The sequence below is a fragment of the Tamandua tetradactyla genome, chromosome 16, assembly GCF_023851605.1.
Source record: "Tamandua tetradactyla isolate mTamTet1 chromosome 16, mTamTet1.pri, whole genome shotgun sequence".
Taxonomy (NCBI): Eukaryota; Metazoa; Chordata; class Mammalia; order Pilosa; family Myrmecophagidae; genus Tamandua; species Tamandua tetradactyla.
Genome location: NC_135342.1, coordinates 13,546,174 through 13,565,794, shown reverse-complemented (window position 1 = coordinate 13,565,794; position 19,621 = coordinate 13,546,174). Strand labels below are relative to the sequence as shown.

General features: G+C 41.3%; 1 protein-coding gene across 3 annotated transcripts in view; it reads right to left on the bottom strand.

Moving 5' to 3' along the window:
* ZNF541 (zinc finger protein 541) overlaps positions 1-18,528 on the bottom strand; it is an 85,459-nt gene extending 66,931 nt beyond the window's left edge. The window contains exons 1-2 of one of the 3 annotated variants that reach the window (XM_077131316.1): positions 18,456-18,528; positions 17,205-17,376 (exon numbers count right to left, since the gene is read on the bottom strand). The gene's annotated coding sequence lies outside the window, so the exon portion shown is untranslated. Of the gene's footprint in view, positions 1-17,204; positions 18,121-18,455 lie in introns of those variants that run through there. The other 2 variants (XM_077131319.1, XM_077131317.1) reach the window with 2 other exon arrangements.
* Positions 18,529-19,621: the final 1,093 nt, after the last annotated feature.

Here is a 19,621-nt window from a genome sequence, read left to right as displayed (position 1 = left end):
AGTTAGACACTGCTACCTATCATAGCTTGCCAAGCCCCAACCAAAACCTTTCCTGCTAATCCTCAACACCTACAGCATTATATCAGATTCTACAAAGGTTCCATGTGCTAGGGTAACATTCCAGAAACCTACAACCTCCAGATGGGTCCCTGGACCAGTTAAGTCCTGAAGGACAGAGGGGCCAGCCTCTCCAGAAAATCAACTAGTTTCATCCCCCTATTCCATATTATTGATAGCCCCTTCTAATGTAAAAAAGTTAGAATGGGCATAGCCCAAATATCCCTGAAGAATGGGAGAAAGATCAAAGGTGATGGAGGAGTTATACAAAGAAGGTAGGTTTTAACACACAAATATGATAGCTGAATCATTAAACTGATATTTATTTTAGTCTCCATTATCTTAGCACAGCTAGAAGTAAAAACCTAAAATTGTGGAATTGTAATCCATAGCAAACTCTGAAATCTGTTCTACAACTAATTGTCGTGCTGTACTTTGAAATTTATTGCTTTTTTTAAATGTTATTTTTCATAAAAAAGAAAAAAGAGAAAGAGAAGATGGGATTTAACAAAAGAGTATGACTGCTGAATCATTATATTGATATTTCTTTTGGTGTCCAATGTCTTTAGGTAGCCAGAAGAAAAACCGCAAAGTCGTGGAACTGTAACCTATACCAAACTGTAAAATCTGTTCTATAACTAATTGTTAAAATGTACTTGGAAAATTATTGCTTTTTTGTATATATATATTTCACAATTAAAAAAATATTTGGAAAAAAAAGTAAGTTTACCCATATACCTAGGAATCTAGAAGTCTACGCGCATGCATGCCCAAGGTGAAGAGGCCTCACGTCTGGCTGACCTCAAAGGTCTTTGCAAGCAGGAAGTGAAAGTGAAGACAGAGCTGTAAACAACTTGGCTGTGTGTTAAATGTGTGCCCCACCCCACCCCATGCGCACACAAAGCTGTACTGCAAAGACTGCGAGGTTTTATTAAGGTTCCAGGCATTTAAGGGCATCACAAGCTGACCATTAAACTAATAGAAGAGAAACTTTTGTGACAGAACATGACAAAGGTTTTTACCACATAAGCTTAGAAAGTCACTAAACAAACACAACCCACGAAAGGCAGCAAGAACAAACCCGGGGGAGGGGGAGAATTTGATTTCCAGAGTTATTAATTATAATATCTAAAACGTTCAGTTGTGAACAAAAAGTTACAAAGCAGACAAAGAAACATGAAAGTACAGACTATCCACAGGAGCAAAATAAATGAACAGAAGCTGTCCCTGAGAAAACACAGACCTTGGACTATTAGACAAAGACCTTAAATCAACTGTCTTAAATATGCTCAAAGAGCCAAAAGAAACCATGGATACAGAACTAAAGGAAACAGGAAAACATTCTCTCCCAAATACAGAATATCAATAAAGAAACATAAATTATAAAAAGGAAGCAAATAGAAATTTCAGAATTTATAAAACTCAGTAACTGAAACAAAAATTTCACTATAGGGATTCAGCAGCAGATTTGAGCAGGTAGAAGGAAGAATCAGTGAACTTGAAGGCCAGTTAATTGAGATTATTCAGTTTCTGGAACAGAAAGAGACAAGAACAAAGAAAAATTTAGAGGCTAAGACACCTGTGCAGTGCCATCAGGAATATAACATATGCAAAATGGCAGTGTCAAAAGGAGAAGACAAAGCAAGAGGAACAGAAAGAACAGTGGAAGAAACAGTGGCTGAACACTTACCAAATTTGATGAAAGACATGAATCTATGCATTCCAGAAACTCAACTAACTCTATGTAGAATAAAAACTTCCCATAAAGAAAAGCCTAGGTCCAGATGGCTACAATGGTAAATTCTATCAAACATTTAAATAATTAATAACACACTTCACAAACTCTTCCAAATAGTAATGTGAAAGGCATATTTCCCAACTCACTCTATGAAGCCAATATTACCCTAACACAAAACCAAAGACATCACAAGAAAACTGCAGATCAATATTCTTTATGAATATAAATGTAAAAATCTTCAACAAAATATTAGAAAACTGAATCCAGAGGTAAATTTAAAGGCGTATGCCCCGTGACTAAGTGATATTTATCCCATAAATACAAACTTGGTTTAACATCTGAAAATTAACTACTACAATACATCCTATCAATAGAGTAACGGACAAAAACTATGATCATCTCTACAGATGTAGAAACTCATTTGACAAAATCTCACACCTGTTCATGAGAAAAAAAAAACACTCAACAAATTAGGAATTAAAGGGAATGTCCTCAACCTGATAAAGGCCATTTAAGAAAACACACGATTAACATCATACTTAATGGTGAAAGACTGATTACTTTCCCCCAAACCAGGAAAAAAAACAAAACAAAAACTTCTTTCGCCACTTCTATTCAATACTGTGCTGGATGTTCTAGCTAGGGCAGTTGGCAAGAAAAAGATACTAAAGGCAACCATATGAAAACGAAGTAGTAAATTATCTATATTTGTCAACAACATGATCTATTTGTTTTTTTTTACATGGGCAGGCACCAGGAATCAAACCTGGGTCCTCTGGCATAGCAGGCAAGCGTTCTTGCCTGCTGAGCCACCGCGGCCCAACAACATGATCTTGTATACAAAAAATCCTAGGAATTTACTAAAAAACTATTAGAATTAATGAGCTCCATAAGGTTGCAGGATACAAGATCAATATAAAATTCAACTGCATTTCTATACACTAATAATGAACATTCTAAAAAAATGCAGAAAATAATTCCAAAAGGAAAAAAATACCTAGGAATAACTAACAAAAGAAGTGTAAGGTTTGTACACTGAAAATCACAAAACACTGTCGAAAGAAATTAAACAAAATATAGATAAATTTTTAAAAAACATTTGATTCATTTGGTGGGAATGTCAAATGGTACAAGGCAGTTTGGCGGTTCCTCAAAAAGATGAATATAGAATTGCCATATGACCCACCAATACCATTGCTAGGTATCTACTCAGAGGACTTAAGGGCAAAGACACAAACGGACATTTGCACACCAATGTTTATAACAGCATTATTTACAATTGCAAAGAGATGGAAACAGCCAAAATGTCGTTTGTTTAGACGAGTGGCTAAACAAACTGTGGTATATACATATGATGGAATATTATGCAGCTCTAAGATAGAATAAACTTATGAAGTATGTAACAACATGGATGGACCTTGAGAACATTATGCTGAGTGAGACTAGCCAAAAACTAAAGGACAAATAATGTATGGTCTCATTGATATGAACTGACATTAGTGAATAAACTTGGAATATGTCATTGGTAACAGAGACCATCAGGAGATAGAAATAGGGTAAGATATTGGGTAATTGGAGCTGAAGGGATACAGACCGTGCAACAGGACTGGATACAAAAACTCAGAAATGGACAGCACAATACTACCTAACTGTAATACAATTATATTAAAACATTGAATGAAGCTGCATGAGAGAATGATAGAGGGAGGAGGGCTGGGGACATAAATGAAATCAGAAAGAAAGATAGATGTTAAAGATCGAGATGGTATAATCTAGGAATGCCTAGAGTGTATAATAATAGTGGAATGTACAATGTACAAATTTTAACTATGTTTTGGCATGAGGAAGAACAAAGGAATGTCATTATTGCAGGGTGCTGAAAATAGACGATAATTAATACTTTAAAATGTCACCTTATGTGTGAGACTAAAGCAAAAAATGTTTGTTACAAAATTTAGATTTTGACTAGAGCATTTCCTAATATTACTCATGTAGATAGTTTGATTGAATGTCCTAAGTACTTGGAATCTCAGGTAGCACATGAGATTTTGTTGGTTTGTCCAGAGTGATCCCCCGATGAATCCCAGAGTGATTTGTTCAGTGACTGGAAAAGTATTTGCAAGCCCCCTTCAGGGAAGGGTGAGAGCGGGGAGAAATTCAACTTCCCCAAGTCGAATTCTTGATATTCTCACAAGCAGTGTGGACAACCAAAGCTATAAGCTGAGCCCCCAGTCTTGGGGTTTGTTCACACGAAACTTAACCCCACAAAGGATAGGTCAAGTCTACTTAAAATTTAGGCCTAAGAGTCACCCCCAAGAGAGCCTCTTTTGTTGCTCAGATGTGGCCCCTCTCTCCAGCCAACATGACGAGCAGTCTCACCACCCTCCCCCTCTCTGTGTGGGACATGACTCCCAGGGGTGTGGACCTTCCTGGCAACGTGGGACAGAGATCCTGGAACGAGCTGAGACTCAGCATCAAGGGACTGAGAAAAACCCTAGAATGAGCTGAGAATTAACATCAAGGGATTGAGAGAAACTTCTCGACCAAAAGGAGGAAGAGTTAAATGAGACAAAGTGTCAATGGCTGAGAGATTCCAAACAGAGTCCAGACGTTATCCTGGAGGTTATTCTTATGCATTAAGTAGATATCACCTTGTTCAAGATGTAGTGGAGAGGCTGGAGGGAATTGCCTGAAAATGTAGTGCTGTGTTCCAGTAGCCATGTTTCTTGAGGATGATTGAACAATGATATAGCTTTCACAATGAGACTCTGTGAATGTGAAAACCTTATGCCTGATGCTCCCTTTAGCTACTATATCAACAGAAGAGTAGAACATATGGAATAAAAATAAATAATAGGGGGAACAAATGTTAAAATAAATTCAGTTTGAAATAGTGGTAAATGAAAGCGAGGGGTAAGGGGTATGGTATGTATAGTCTTTTCTTTCTCTATTATCATTTTATTTCTTTTTCTGTTGTCTTTTTATTTCTTTTTCTAAATCGATGCAAATGTACTAAGAAATGATGAATATGCAACTATGTGATGATATTAAGAATTACTGATTGTATATGTAGAATGGAATGATATCTAAATGTTTTGTTTGTTAATTTTTTTAATTAATAAAAAAAGTAAAAAAAAAACAAAAACATTTGAGATATGTCATGAACAGGAAAATTAAATATTGTTAAGATAGCAATACTTCCAAAATTAATGTACAGATTCAGTGTAATCGCTACTAAAATTCCAACTGATTTTTTTGCAGAGATTGATAAACTGATCCTAAGATTCATATGGAGAGACCTAGAATTGCCAAAATATTGTGGGGAAAAAAGCAGGGAAAGGGATTATACCAGTGCTATTCCACAGAAATAGAGTGTGAGCCATATATATAATTAAAATTGTTTATTAGCCACATTTAAAGAGGAAAAATAACTAGTTAAGATTAATTTTCACTAGTGAATAATGAAAGGGAATGTTAAGGGGTAGAGAAAAAAATAAGGGGCACAAAGGCTAAAATCTATTGAGCAGATGGAAATATTAGGGGTCAATGAGAGGGAGGGGTAAGGGGTATAGTATGTGTGAGTTTTTTCTTTTACCTTTTTATTTCTTTTTTTCTGGAGTGATATAAATGTTCTAAAAAATGATCATGGTGACGAATATACTACTATGTGATGATATTGTGAGCCACTGATTGTACACCATACACGGAATATTTGTATGCTGTTTTGGTTTGATAACACAAAATAAATTAAATTATAAAGAAAAGATTAATTTTAATAATATCTTAATACAATATATCAAAAAGATTAAAATTCCCATATGTAATAAAATGTAAACATTATTATTAAGATATTTTGCTTACTTTTTAATGTACTCAAGTCTTCGAAATCTGGTGTGTATGCTACATTTACAGCACATTTCAATATGGACCAGCCACATTTCAACTAATCAAAAGTCACATGGGGTAAACAGTCAGCAAATTAGGTGGCCCAGGGTTAGATGGGCAAGATCAGCAAGATGTTGGTAATTGTTGAAACTGAGTGATGGGCACAAGGGGGTCTATTATTACTATGCTCTCAACTTGTGTGTTTGACTATTTCCTAATTTAAAAATTCCAAAAGATCCCCCAAAATGAAAAAAGAATAAGGAAAATTGAATCTTTAAAGGACAGCAGGAGAGGAGAAAAACACCAAGAAAAAGAGTGATAAATAGAAAACATAATATATGATAGCAAAAATAAGTATGAATAAGTTTACACAACAAGTGTAAACAGGTTAAACTCATTGGTTAAAAGACAGTTTCTGCTTTAACAAAGCAAAATCTAGCTATATGCCACTTACAGAAGAAATGACCAAAACACTTACATGGAAAGGTTGAAAGAATAGACATGTAAAAAGATATGCCAGGCAAATACTAGCCAAAGAAAGCTTATTTAATAATATGCTAGAATGCCAAGCAAAAATCAGACCAACCAACCAACAAAAATTATTAGTGATTAACCCCTGGTCTCGCGAACAGGATCATACTTGGAAATGGGGTCTTTGAAGATGTTATTAGTTGAGGCCCTAATCCAGTACTACTACTGGTGTCCTTATATGATGGCAGAATGAGACATGGAGAGACAGAGAGAGAGGACAGCCATGTGACAAAGGCAGAGACTGAGTTATGCCGTGGATGGAGCCCAACAGACTTCACAGGAAGCACGGTCCTGCCACCATCGTATCCTGATTCGAACTCCTAGCCTCAGAGTGGAGAGACCATCAGTTCGTGTTGTTCTAACTATGCAGTTTGTAGTGTTTTGTTAAGGCCGCCCTAGGAAACGAGTACAGTGGCTCACTAGCAGCAACCTAACTGTCTATCACCAGTGAGTGACCTGGCTAAACCAACTGTGATCCAGACATGAGAAGACATGGCAGCTGTGAAAGAGAAAAAGGTTGATTGCTATACACCAGTATGGCTTAATCTCCATGAGGTATTAAAACTAGTGCAAAAAAACAAAGTGCAAACGTTTGATTAAAAGACAAAAAAAAAAAAAAAAAAAGGGCAGTGTGATGGTGGTTCGGTGGCAGAATTCTCACTTACCCTGCCAGAGGGCGGGTTCGATTCCCAGTGTCTGCCCACGTGAAAAAAAAAAAAAAAAGATATGCCCACGGTGTGAGGGGCTGGGTGGGGTGGAAGGGGAAATGCATACACACAAAGGCTTGCGGATTTGCAGACAACATCTGGAAAGGCGGGAAACAGTTACCAGAGGTTGTGTCTGAAAAAGGAGAAGGGGACGAGGTGGAGTGGAAGCTCTTGTGGATATGTGCTTTGTGTGTCAACTTTTTTTTAATTGCAAAATTCCATATTCGATAGGTACAAAAGAGTCGACTATGAAAAGTTTCCCTCTCACCGCTGTCCCAGGCCACCCAGTTCTCCTCCTGGGAGGCATATCCAAACCGGCGCTGTTTCATACAATGCTGATTATTTTTTAGGTAATTTTGTTATTGTGGTAATATATTTATAATATATTTTCAATTTTAATCATTTTTATGCACACTATTCAGAGGCATTCATTACTTTCACAATATTGTGCTACCATCACCAGCTTCCACTACTAAAACTTTTTCATCCCCCCAAACAGAAATTCATTAGACTTTAACCAATAACTCCCCATTATCCCCTCTTCCCTGAGCCCTACCCTCTAATCTTCTGTCTCCATGAATCTGCTTAATGTAGATATTTCATATATATAAGTAGAATCATGCACTATTTTGGCCTTTTGTGCCTGCCTTATTTCGCTTAGCATGATGGGTCCACCTATGTGCGTATCACACATCAGATCTTCATTCCTTTTTATGGCCAAATAGTATTTCATCTGCGGATAGACACATTTTCTTTATTTATTCATCGGTGGAGGACAACTGGGTTTTTTTTTACATAGTTGTTTCTTTTCTAAAAAAAGAATCTTTATTGAGATATATTTTATGGCATGAAATTTACTTACTTTCAGTGTACAAGTCAGTTATTTGGAGTAAATTTACAGAGGTGTACAATCATTATCACAATCTAATTTCAGAACATCTTTATCACCCCCCAAAGAAACCTCTTTGTCCACTGAGAGTCACTCCCTGCTCCCACCCTCAGCCTCAGGCAACTGCAATCCTTTCTATCTCGATAAGTCTGTCTTTCTGGCATTTCATATCCATGGAATCATACAATACGTGGTCTGTTGTGTCTGGCTTCTTTCACTCAGCACCACGTTTTCAAGGTGCATCCTTGTAGCAGGTATCAGTAATTCCTTCCTTTTCTAATGTACTGTTATTGAGAGATATTCACACACCATACAATCCATCCAAAGTATACAACCATTGGCTCACTCAACATGATGCTGAGTGAAAGAAGCCAGACACAAAAGGGCGCATCTCAAATGATTCTACTTAGGTAAAATGTCCAGAATAGAGAAATCCACAGAAACAGAAAGTAGACCAGCGCTTGCCCGGGGCTGGGGGGAATGGGAGTAATTGCTAACGGATGCAGGGTTTCTTTCTGGGGGATGCAAATGCTGTGGAACTACATAATTGCCCAACTCTGTGAACATACTCAAAAACTACCATCCTGTACACTTTAAAAGGTGAATTTCATGGGTGTTTTAGTTTGCTAGCTGCTGGAATGCAATATACCAGAAATGGAATGGCTTTTTAAAAGGGGAATTTAATAAGTTGCAAGTTTACAGTTCTAAGGCCGAGAAAATGTCCCAATTAAAACAAGTCTATAGAAATGTCCAATCAAAGGCATCCAGGGAAAGATACCTTGGTTCAAGAAGGCCGATGAAGTTCAGGGTTTCTCTCTCAAGTGAGAAGGCACGTGGTGAACACAGTCAGGGCTTCTCTCTCAGCTGGAAGGGCACAAGGCGAACACGGCGTCATCTGCTAGATTTCTCTCCTGGCTTCCTGTTTCATGAAGCTCCCCGGGAGGCATCTTCCTTCTTCATCTCCAAAGATCGCTGGCTGAAGGACTCTCTGCTTCGTAGTGTCACTCTCTCTGAATCTCTCAGTCCAGACTGGCAGCAGCTCTGTTTATACAGGTCCCACAGCACTCTCGTTGGCTTTCTATGCAGTAGCCTTGGCTCATGCCCATCAGACATAAGGAGTTTCCACAAATCCTTCCTGGATAACTCCATGTCTGATCCCGACTTTCTCTGAAATGGCTGGCTGGTTCCACATTTGGTTAAGTCCACACACAGGGCACTATACTCTGGAGTCTCCCTTTCTGTAGGCCCAGAATTTTCCAGGACCTCAATTTCTGGTTTCTTTGTACCCAAGAGTTCAGTTTTCAGCTTATCTTCTTCCTGTAGCATTTCACTATAAGCTGGGAGGAGAAACCAGACTGCACTTTCCACATTTAACTTGGAGATCTCTTCTGCTAAGTATCCAAGTTCATGGCTTTTAAAATCAGCCTTCCAGCCAATACCATCAGTCGACTTTGCCAGATTATCTGCCATTTTAAAACAAGGATCACCTTCCTTCCAGTTTTCAATAACACGTGCCTCATTTCTTTCTAAGGCCTCATCAGAGGTATCTTTAGAGTCCACATTTCTACCAACAGTCTCTCCAAAGCATTCTAGGCCTTCTCTATCAAGCTTCTCACAAGCTTCTCTATCAAGATTCTTCCAGAATCTTCCCCTTATCCATTTAAAAAGCCACTCCAACATGCTTGGTATTTGCAAACCACAGCAGCAGCACCCCACTCCTGGTACCAAAATCTGTTCTAGTTTGCTAGCTGCCGGAATGCAATATACCAGAAACGGAATGGCTTTTAAAAGGGGAAATTTAATGAGTTGCTAGTTTACAGATCTAAGGCCGAGAAAATGTCCCAATTAAAACAAGTCTATAGAAATGTCCAATCAAAGGCATCTGGGGAAAGATACCTTGGTTCAAGAAGGCCGATGAAGTTCAGGGTTTCTCTCTCATCTGGAAAGGCACATGGTGAACGCAGTCAGGGTTTCTCTCTCGGCTGGAAGGGCACGTGGCAGACACGGCGTCATCTGCTAGCTTACTCTCCTGGCTTCTGGTTTCATGAAGCTCCCCGGGAGGCATTTCCCTTCTTCATCTCCAAAGGTTGCTGGCTGGTGGACTCTCTGCTTTGTAGTGTTGCAGCATTCTCTGCTCTCTCTGAATCTCTCTGAATCTCTCATTCTCCAAAATGTTTCCTCTTTTATAGGACTTCAGAAACTGATCAAAACCCACTCAAATGGGTGGAGACATGTCATCCCCTAATCCAGTTTAACAACCATTCTTAACTAAATCACATCAATCAGGGAGATGATCTCATTACAGTTTCAAATATACAGTATTGAATAGGGATTATTCTACCTTTAAGAAATGGGATTTATATTAAAACATGGCTTTTCTTAGGGGGCATACTTCCTTTCAAACCAGCACAATGGGTATGTGAATTATAGCACAACAAAACCATTAGAAAATTACAGACTGCATATAAATTCAGTATAGTACTATCCAATACTGTTAATGTGTGGTTTTCTCTCGCACGCAGGTGCAAAGGCCCTTCAGTAACAAGGCACCTGGCATGTTCCAGGAACCACAAGGCTGAGAGGCCAGAGCCCAGTCGACCGAGGCAGGAGGAGCTGGAGTGGTTGGCAGGAGCCAGATCATGCAGGTCCCTGCAAGCAGGGGAGAGGCTGGATTTCCATCCTGAGAAGTCCTGACACCACAGCCTTACCTTCTGCTTTCAACTGCCCTCTCTCTGAAATCTTACAGAATTGTTTACTATAATGTCCTATATTGTGTACGTCACTTCCTTTCTCTGTTTAGTGTCTCTCTCCCCAATGAGATGGAAAATCTAGAAAGGCAGGGATTTCTGTCTGTTTTATTCACTGATGTAACCCCGGTGCTTAGAGAAAACATGCCTGGCAGTTAGCATGTGTTCAATAAATATTTACTGATTGAGTGACCAGTTGGCAGTTGCTACGAAGCAGGATTGGAGAGAAAAGAGACCAGGGGTAGAGTCTATAATTAGATTATAAATACCTTGAGGGCAGGGGCTACATTTTTCCCCTTTTGTGTACATATTGCCACATCTAGACTTTTAATAAATGCTTAATGACTCCTTGATAAAGCTAGTGGATCCTGGAACAACTGGAGTTTGGGCCTAGATTTCTAGGCCATCACTGGTTTCTACTTTTTATAAAACTTTTCATACTGAGACATAATAGAACAGCTGTACCCTCAGTGCCTGCGGTTCCCATTATCCATTTACCTGTATGTCTACTTGTATGTAGCCTACCAAGGGGGCACAATCCCAAACCACAACTACGGGGCCTATATGAGTTTCAGAATTCAGAATTTTGGGGGCTCTAGAAAAGTAAATCAATATATACACCATATTTTAAGTAAATTTAGGGCAGCACCTGGTAATTAAACATTATTTCTGCCTCCATACCTATGACTAGTCAGAGTAAATGGAATAAAGAAAGGCTGGAAAGAATAACATGTAATTTCAGGTTTCGCCACTAACTGAGGAGTGTCAGAGCTTTCTGGATTTCCAAATTGAAGAGAAGGGTTTGTAGATTAGTAGAAATTTATATGCTGAGGCAAAATGAATTTCTCCACCAATTCAAAAGTACTGTCTATAGTGCTGCTATAAACCGCTGTCCCTTCAAGGGGGAAAGCATCAATCTCCTTCTTCATTCCCAAGGATAAGTCCAGGTTAATAAAAACCCTTTATTAAGCACTTGCTCCATTATCAAGTATTATACAACATGCCTTACATGCATTAATTCTCCTACTCCCCACCAGAGCCCAGAGGCAGCTTCAATTATTATTATTGTTACCATTTCATTGAAAAGAGAGACTCAAGCGAGGACAATTCGTGCAAGGTCATATACCTATCAAGTTGTGCAGGTCTGAAACCTACATATTCTGATTTCAGCGCTTATGCTCTTACCCACTACTCTATACTGATCCCCTGATAATTTAACACTGCACTGCTCCCATTAAACTAGAAAACACAAATGGTGCTGGGAGGGAGTGGGGCAGGGAGACAGAATATCTCCCATTTCCTTCCCCAAATGTTAAACCACCTACCTTCCAACACACTCCCTAGTCCACAGAACACATGGCCTGATTACAAGTTCAGACAGACAAGCCAGAAGTTAAAAGGTCATGCTTTAAGTCCCCTTTGGGGAATGGTGAGAACGGGGGAAAATTCAACTTCCCCAAGTTGAATTCCTGATATTCTCACAAGCAGTGTGGACAACCAAAGCTATAGGCTGAGCCCCTACTCTTGGGGTTTGTTCATATGAAACTTAACCCCACAAAGGATAGGTCAAGCCTACTTAAAATTAGGCCTAAGAGTCACTCCCAAGAGAACCTCTTTTGTTGCTCAGATGTGGCCTCTCTCTCCAGCCAACACAAGCAAACTCACCGCCCTCCCCCTGTCTACATGGGACATGACTCCCTGGCAACGTGGGACAGAAATCCTAGAATGAGCTGAGACTCAGCATCAAGGGATTGAGAAAACCTTCTCCACCAAAAGGGGGAAGAGTGAAATGAAACTAAGTGTCAATGGCTGAGAGATTCCAAACAGAGTCCAGAGGTTATCCTGGAAGTTATTCTTATGCATTAAGTAGATATCGCCTTGTTATTCAAGATGTAATGGAGAGGCTGGAGGGAACTGCCTGAAAATGTAGAGGTGTGTTCCAGTAACCATGTTTCCTGAGGATGATTGAATAATGATATAGCTGTCACAATGTGACTGTGTGATTGTGAAAACCTTGTGTCTGATGCTCCTTTTATCCACCTTGTCAACAAACGAGTAGAACATATGGAATAAAAATAAATAATAGGGGGAACAAATGTTAAAATAAACTTAGTTTGAAATGCTAGTGATCAGTGAAAGAGAGGGGTAACGGGATAATCTTTTGTTTTTTTGTTTTCGTTTTATTTCTTTTTCTGAATGGATGCAAATGTTCTAAGAAATGATGAATATGCAACTAAGTGATGATATTGTGAATTACTGATTATGTTAATGTTTTATTATGTTTGTTAAATTTTTTTTAATACATAAATTTAAAAAGTGAAAAACCTTTTCCCAAACAATAAAAAATAAAAAAATAAATAAATAATAGGGGGAACAAATGTTAAAATAAATTTAGTTTGAAATGCTAGTGATCAATGAAAGGGAGGGGTAAGCGGTATGGTATGTATAAATTTTTTTTCTGTTTTCATTTTATTTCTTTTTCTGAATAAATGCAAACGTTCCAAGAAATGATCATGATGATGAATATGCAACTTTGTGATGATATTGTAAATTACTGATTATACATGTAGAATGGAATGATCAATATAGGAATGTTTGCATTTGTTAGATGTTTTTTGGTATTTAAAAAATTTTTTAAAAAAAGGCCATGCTTTGATGTTAAATCCTTTTCTAGATAGTAAAGCAAACCACTGTACCCCCACCCCCGACTCTTGGCCCTATATGGAACTTGACCTTATTCTGTCAATAAATACATTCAATTTGACAAGAGTTTTAGCAGCTTCTATAAACAAATTTGCCCAGTGGTCCCTGTGGGGCAGTGTCTATGGACCCCTGCAACCTTGCAGACATTCCCCAAGTTCCAATTACTCTTTCCAAGAATTTTTAAATTTCGTGCTTTTATTTTGAGACTAACCTAAAAGAAAGGAACCACTCTATCTGGATTATTGGATGACTACCTTATAGGCAAGTACCGTGTGTTTCAATGCCTGGGTTGTGTTTAGGATTGCATTAGTGCCAAAGTAAACGACTTAAACCGTCACAAGCTGACAAGAAGAGGACAGAGGTAGATTCAAGCGCAACTAAAGGGCAACTGATATCATGGTACAAATGGAGGTTTCGCTGCAGGGATGGGAAAACTGAGACCTCACAAGGCCTGCTAGACCCAAAAGAAGCCGGTGCGGCAGTCAGCAAAGTATTGGTTTCAGGAAGCAGTTCAATCGCTTCTTGGTCTTTTGGCCAAAATCAAGGGTAATATCAGGGAGCACTTCAGTTTCAGCAAAGTATCATCCCTCTTATTAAATTACTGTTTGTAATTTGAATTATGTTGGTTTGGTTGTTTTGTCTGTATTTCATTTGAAACCTGATTTTGGCTTCATAGCTGTACAAGAGCTATAAGCTTTAGGAAGGTATGCCTTCGTTAATATTAAAAAAGAAAAAATCTAAGTCAGTACTGGGTATCTGAAGCAAATAATTTTTTTCCTTTTATTAATAAGGCCCATCACTCTAAGACTGGTGTTAGGCGGAGAGCTGGATTGAGGGACAGAAGGATACAGGGATTTTCCTGTGAAATGCTACGACTTTTGGGGAGCACTGGGAGCAAACCCACCATGGGTTTCTAACTGCAGAAATCAGCCCACAATTAGGTAAGTATTTTCTGTGGCATTGTTTGGAGGGAAGGAAGGAAGGAAAGAATAAACGAAACAATCTAAAAGCCCATCTGACTTACAAATGTATTTTATTTTGCCTGTAGTATATTTAAAAAATTTTCAACTAGCTATCAAGTTGAAAAATATGCTGATGAAAATGTTCTAAATTTGTGCTGTCTGATATGGCAACCACTAGCTAAATGTGGCTGCTGAGCACTGGAAATAGGGCAAGTGCAACTGAGGAACTGGATTTTTTATTATGTTTAATTTTAATTTATTTAAATGCAGATAGCTTTAAGTGACTGGTGGCTACCTTATTAGACCACGCAGGTCTAGAGATAACTCATTAAAGTAAAAGTAAGAATTTCCAGCTTCCATTTAACCCCCCCCCCCCGAGGATCTGCCTGCACTGGGTCCACGTTCCCGCACAGGGACAACTGGCTGGAGCTGAGAAGTGCAGCTGCCTTTGCACGGAGTCTGCACACTCCACTTTGCCACAGTCTTCACCACTCTCCATTCTCTCACACTCTCCCAGCTCACTCATTTGATGCTACTGCCAGGCACCCCCTGGAGGCAGCTGATTTAACAGTTTCCCTTGACCAACCCTTCTTTACTCACCTCTCCCAAATCAAACTCTTCAAAATCAAGCTGAGATTATTTCTCCCTCCTCTAACTCTGGCAAGCACTTGTCTGAGAATCCACGTGGCACTTAATCTGAAAGGGCCTCAGAATTTAATCATCTTTCAGGTTCTGCTTTGTTGCCCAGACCAACCCCAGGATGGCTTGGGCTCTGTTTCACATATTAGTACTGCTCACAGCATCTTGTCTGGCACAGAACGTTGATCACAGAAGGCTCTCAGCATCCCTTTCATTGATGAGTGTCAGGATTCCATTCTGCCACTTCTTTTCCTCTTTGCAAAGCCCCAGAGCATTCTGCCAGCCTTTCTCTTAAGCACAAGCTTCTCCCTTCCCCAGTCACATCAATATTACCAGGCAGCGAGAGACCAAATTCGAGTTGCAGCAGGTTGGGAAGAGGTAGGGGAGCTAGAGAGACTTGTAGCTAGCTTTTCCTTTGGCAATGACAATTTCTTTCCTTATTTTCCTATCTCCAATATTATTAACTACAAATCTGTTTTGTTTGGCCTACACAGTGTTTTTTAAAACCAGACTGGTCACGAACATTAAAAGACAGGGAGATTTCACCTAACTATATGGATTTCTGGCATCTCTTGAAAAATTACTAGATTTGAAAATGCCCGACGTAACAGGATGAAGCTGAGGGACAACTGCTATCTCTGGATGGGGCTTATGGCCTCCTGTTCCCAAAGACTCATTTATCTTCCCTCCTGGTCCTTATAATCATCATCATCATCATCGCAAAAATAGCAGCTAATACTTATCACAACAATACCATCTGCCAAGTACTGGTGGAGTCATATATATCATCTCCTTCAATTCTTACAATACCCTTCTGAGGCATATACTATATTATCGACCCTATTTTACTGATGAGGTATATAAAGCCCAGAGAAGTTAAATAAACTGGTCCCAGGTCTGAGTAAGTATTCAAGTAGGGTAGTCTGACTTCAAAGCCCTTTTACTTACCCACTCCACTATGCTCTTATTTCATATTTGCCCACCGGACACTTTGCACATACATTTCTAAGTCAAACCATCAAGGAAGACTCCCTTTTCAGCCATGTAACCAAAACAGAACTTTAACCGGAAGGTTAACTTGTTTCTTCTCACTGCCCAGGAAAAGAGCAGATTTTAAACTGACTTTGACAAAGAGAATGACCCGGAGAGCCGTGAAGGCAACTACTGTCCATTCCAGAAAAAGTTCTTAAATAGAGATAACAAAAAGAAAAGTGACATCAAAGTTTCTCACTCCCCAAAACCTGATCCTAGCAGAGAATGCAAGTAAACTATTAACATCTAGAGTGAGGTGGGAGGGAGGTCCCCTGGGGATTTTTAAGACTTTCAGAGAGTCTGCAGGGTCAAAATTAACCTCACAATAACACTCTGACATTATCTGCCTTTTTGATTCTCGTGAAGTTTTCCAGAGACTACAAGACAGGCAACATCTCAAGAGGCTGAATGCAGAAGCAGATATGAGAATCCAGATGTATACAAATATGTAAAACAACACAACTCTCCTCATTAAATGTTTTGCTTTGGAAAAATATAAGTTACTGTCTAATGGATTTATTACTACCACTTTTAAGTGAATTATTAAATTTTTAAAAAGTTTATTAGTTGAAACTTCTAATATAGCAAATATCAGCAGACAAAATTTCACAGAAACAAAAACTCCTTCGAGTCTTTAATAATTTTAAGGATAAAGGAACGCTAAGATTGGAAAAGTTGAGAGCTGCTGCTCTAAAAAGAAAAAAGTTCTACACATACACACATGGAGTAGTGGGCGCTTATCTTTGTGCCTGTGTTTAACCCAGAAAGAAACCTCAAAACAAAAATTCTCAACTGGTGGCTGGCAGGCACATATTGTAAAGCTCTTAAACTGTTTTTAAATACTTATTAAATTTGTTGCCATCGTTGAAAAATCAGAAGGTTTTACATTGTTTTTTTGACATTTCTCAAAAAAATCCAAAGTTCTGGCAACACTGAGATGGCATTTCCACATGACAACTTGTGTTAGATGCGGCACACAAGCTTTGGCTCACCACAGTTCCTAGCACTGCCACACGTTTACCTGCCAGACCCTGCGGATCTCTACACTTCTGTTCTGAGCCAGAGAAGGAAAAACATCAACAGTGAAACATGCACCAATCTAATAAATGTTTGCATACTCTAGAGGGGTCGACACACACCATAATAACCCTTTTCCTGATCTGACTTCCCAAAGCAGCAACTTATCTGGTCTCCCCTTTGGCACAGAAGAAACACCTAGCAGAGACTCTGGGGTTGACTAGAAATCCTTCTAAGAAAGAAAGGGCTTCATCTGACAAAAGTGTCTTTGGACAAGTGCAAAGGGAGGAGACTCACCAGGAGAAGGGTCAAGTGAATCTCTAGGAACGGGAGGTTCCAATTTAGGCCCCACAGGGAGGAGGTGCAGGTGGCAGCCAGACCATTGGATACTTCCTCCTTGGGCGCTGGATGGTAAATTCTGGACACTCATCCAATTTCTTTTGCACAGTCCACAGCCTTTCCTCAGGCCCTGAAAGCAGGTGATGGGAAGGGAGGGGCAGTCAGAATTTGGGTCCCCAAGGAAGCAAGGACACAAGTATGAAATTAGGGGAGAGGAGCAATTTTTGGAAGACGGATGAAAGCAAGACTAAACTGGGAAAACCTAAGCTGGGGAAGAGTTTTGCTGATAAGGGAAGTTACTTTTTTCTTAAACTCCTAAGAACGGACTTGGGTTTTTTGTTTTGTTTTGCTTTTATTCCTGAGAAATGACCTGAGGGGTTTCGCTGAGAGAAACCTAATTGGGGTGGAATAGGGAGTGGAATTGGTGATGAAAGGGATTTTGTTGGAGAGCTGGAGGTGGGCTTCGAAAAACACTAGGCTTAGAGTTGGTTTGTTACAACTGGAAAGATATTCCAAAAAAGGGGGACTCTGGGCGGGAAGAAAGGGTTTTTGCAGGAAAGTGACGTGGAATGGAGGTGAAACCTAGGTAAGAAAAACTTTTTGCTACAGGAAGTTCCTAAAAGAGGGGGAGGGGTGTAATCAAGGAAGATGGAAGTTTGGTGGTGGTGGTTGTTTCTTGCTGGTAGATCCTGAAAAGAGACAAATCTGGGTTTCCTAAAGCGAGCCTATCCTGGAGGAAGGTGGGTTTTTAGCAGAAGGGGCCTGGAAGGGGCGGGCGAATGCAAGGCCCAGATGCAGAAAGCGCCGAGACGGGTAGGGCCCAGGGCGCGAGCTGGGGAGCTGCCGGGGGGCAGTTGGGGCCTGGGGGGCGGGGTAGGAAGGAAAAGGGGGTGCAGCGAGCCAAGGTCCCTTTAGGAGAGTCTTCTCCTCGGGGAAGGGGCTGGGGGGGTGCAGCCGGGGCCGGGAGCTGTTGGGATGCAGGAGGTGCGTGCGTGACGCGGAATGGGGGGCGCCCGCCGCGCCCGCCGCGCCTGCTGCGCCCCTCGAAACGGGGATAGGCCCCCTTAGAGTATAGCTAAATAAACGAATTAGATTTTTAAAGGGGGAGGGGGGTGAAAATTGAGGAAAGGGCAGGAAAAAGGGGAAAGGGAGGAAGGGTGGGGAAAGGGAGGAAGGGTGGGGAAAGGGACAGCAGCAACCGGGTTTTACCCGCCCCCGGGGGCTCGCGCGCCCAGCCTCGCGCCTTGCGGGCCTCCCAGCGGCCCCCCCGCCTCCCCCGCGGCCGCCGCCCACCAGGCGCGCACGCGCAGCCCCAGCCTGCCCCCCGGAGCGCCCGGCTCACCCGCAGCACGAGCGCGCGTGCGTGGCCGCGGGCCGCCTCGCGCCTCCCAGAGCCAGGGCGGCCTCGCGCAGGTCTCGCGCCGCCTGGGCTCCGGGCGCGTGCCGCCCGGCCGGGCAGTCTCCCCGGCGATTAGCCGCCTCTGGGGGCGGGGAGGGGGCGGGGCCGCGCGAGGGGCGGGGCTTGCCGCCGACAGGGGGCCTGCGGCGGGCGGGAAAGAAGGCGGTTGGTCGCCATTTTGGGAAGAGGGCGGTTGAGGGCGGGAGGATGTGAAGGTGGCGAAGGGGCTGCTGCGTGCGGGAGGGGCCGGCCCCCCACGACCCACGCACCCAGGCCTAGAGGCCAGCCGCCCTGGCCATTGTTACTTGCTGGCCGCCTTAGAACGCAGTGGTTGGCGGCAGCCGACCCAATGTAGGCCCGGCGTCTCGCGAGCCGGCGTGTGGCCTTGGGCTTTTCAAAGCGCAGTTTCCTGCAATGGCGACCACCCAGGGCCCCCCTCAAAGGCCGTGGTACCCAGTAAGGCAGGCCGTGAGTTCCTGGGAATGTTGTGGCCAGGGAGACCCGTCCATAAAGGAGCTGGCAGTCTTTGGGGAGATCGAGAGCTTACAAACCGCTTTCCTTTGGCAAACATTGGGCCGTGTCTAGGCCAGCTGTGGGCTGAGCTGTGGTGGTGAGAAAGGCCGGGGGAAGAGCTGTGGCCTGGGGGAGCTGTCTTGATCAAGGAGTTTGAACCCTGGGAACGACACTGAAGGGGAATTTCCTTAAAAGAATAAGTGTCAAGAAATGTTGAATGCAGGAAGTCTGGAGATTAGTGGGCGCCCGTGGGTGGGAATGGGGGATTCGCTGTAAATAGGCTTGAGGGGCTATGGATCTTGGGGTGATGGAAATGTTCACAAATTGGATTATGGTGATGGTGTACTATTGGTAAATTTACTAAAAAGTCGGTGAGTTATACACAGAATGGAAGATTTTATGGCATGTAAATTATACCTCAATAAAATTTTTCTTTGGGTTTTGTTTCGTTTGTTATTGATCC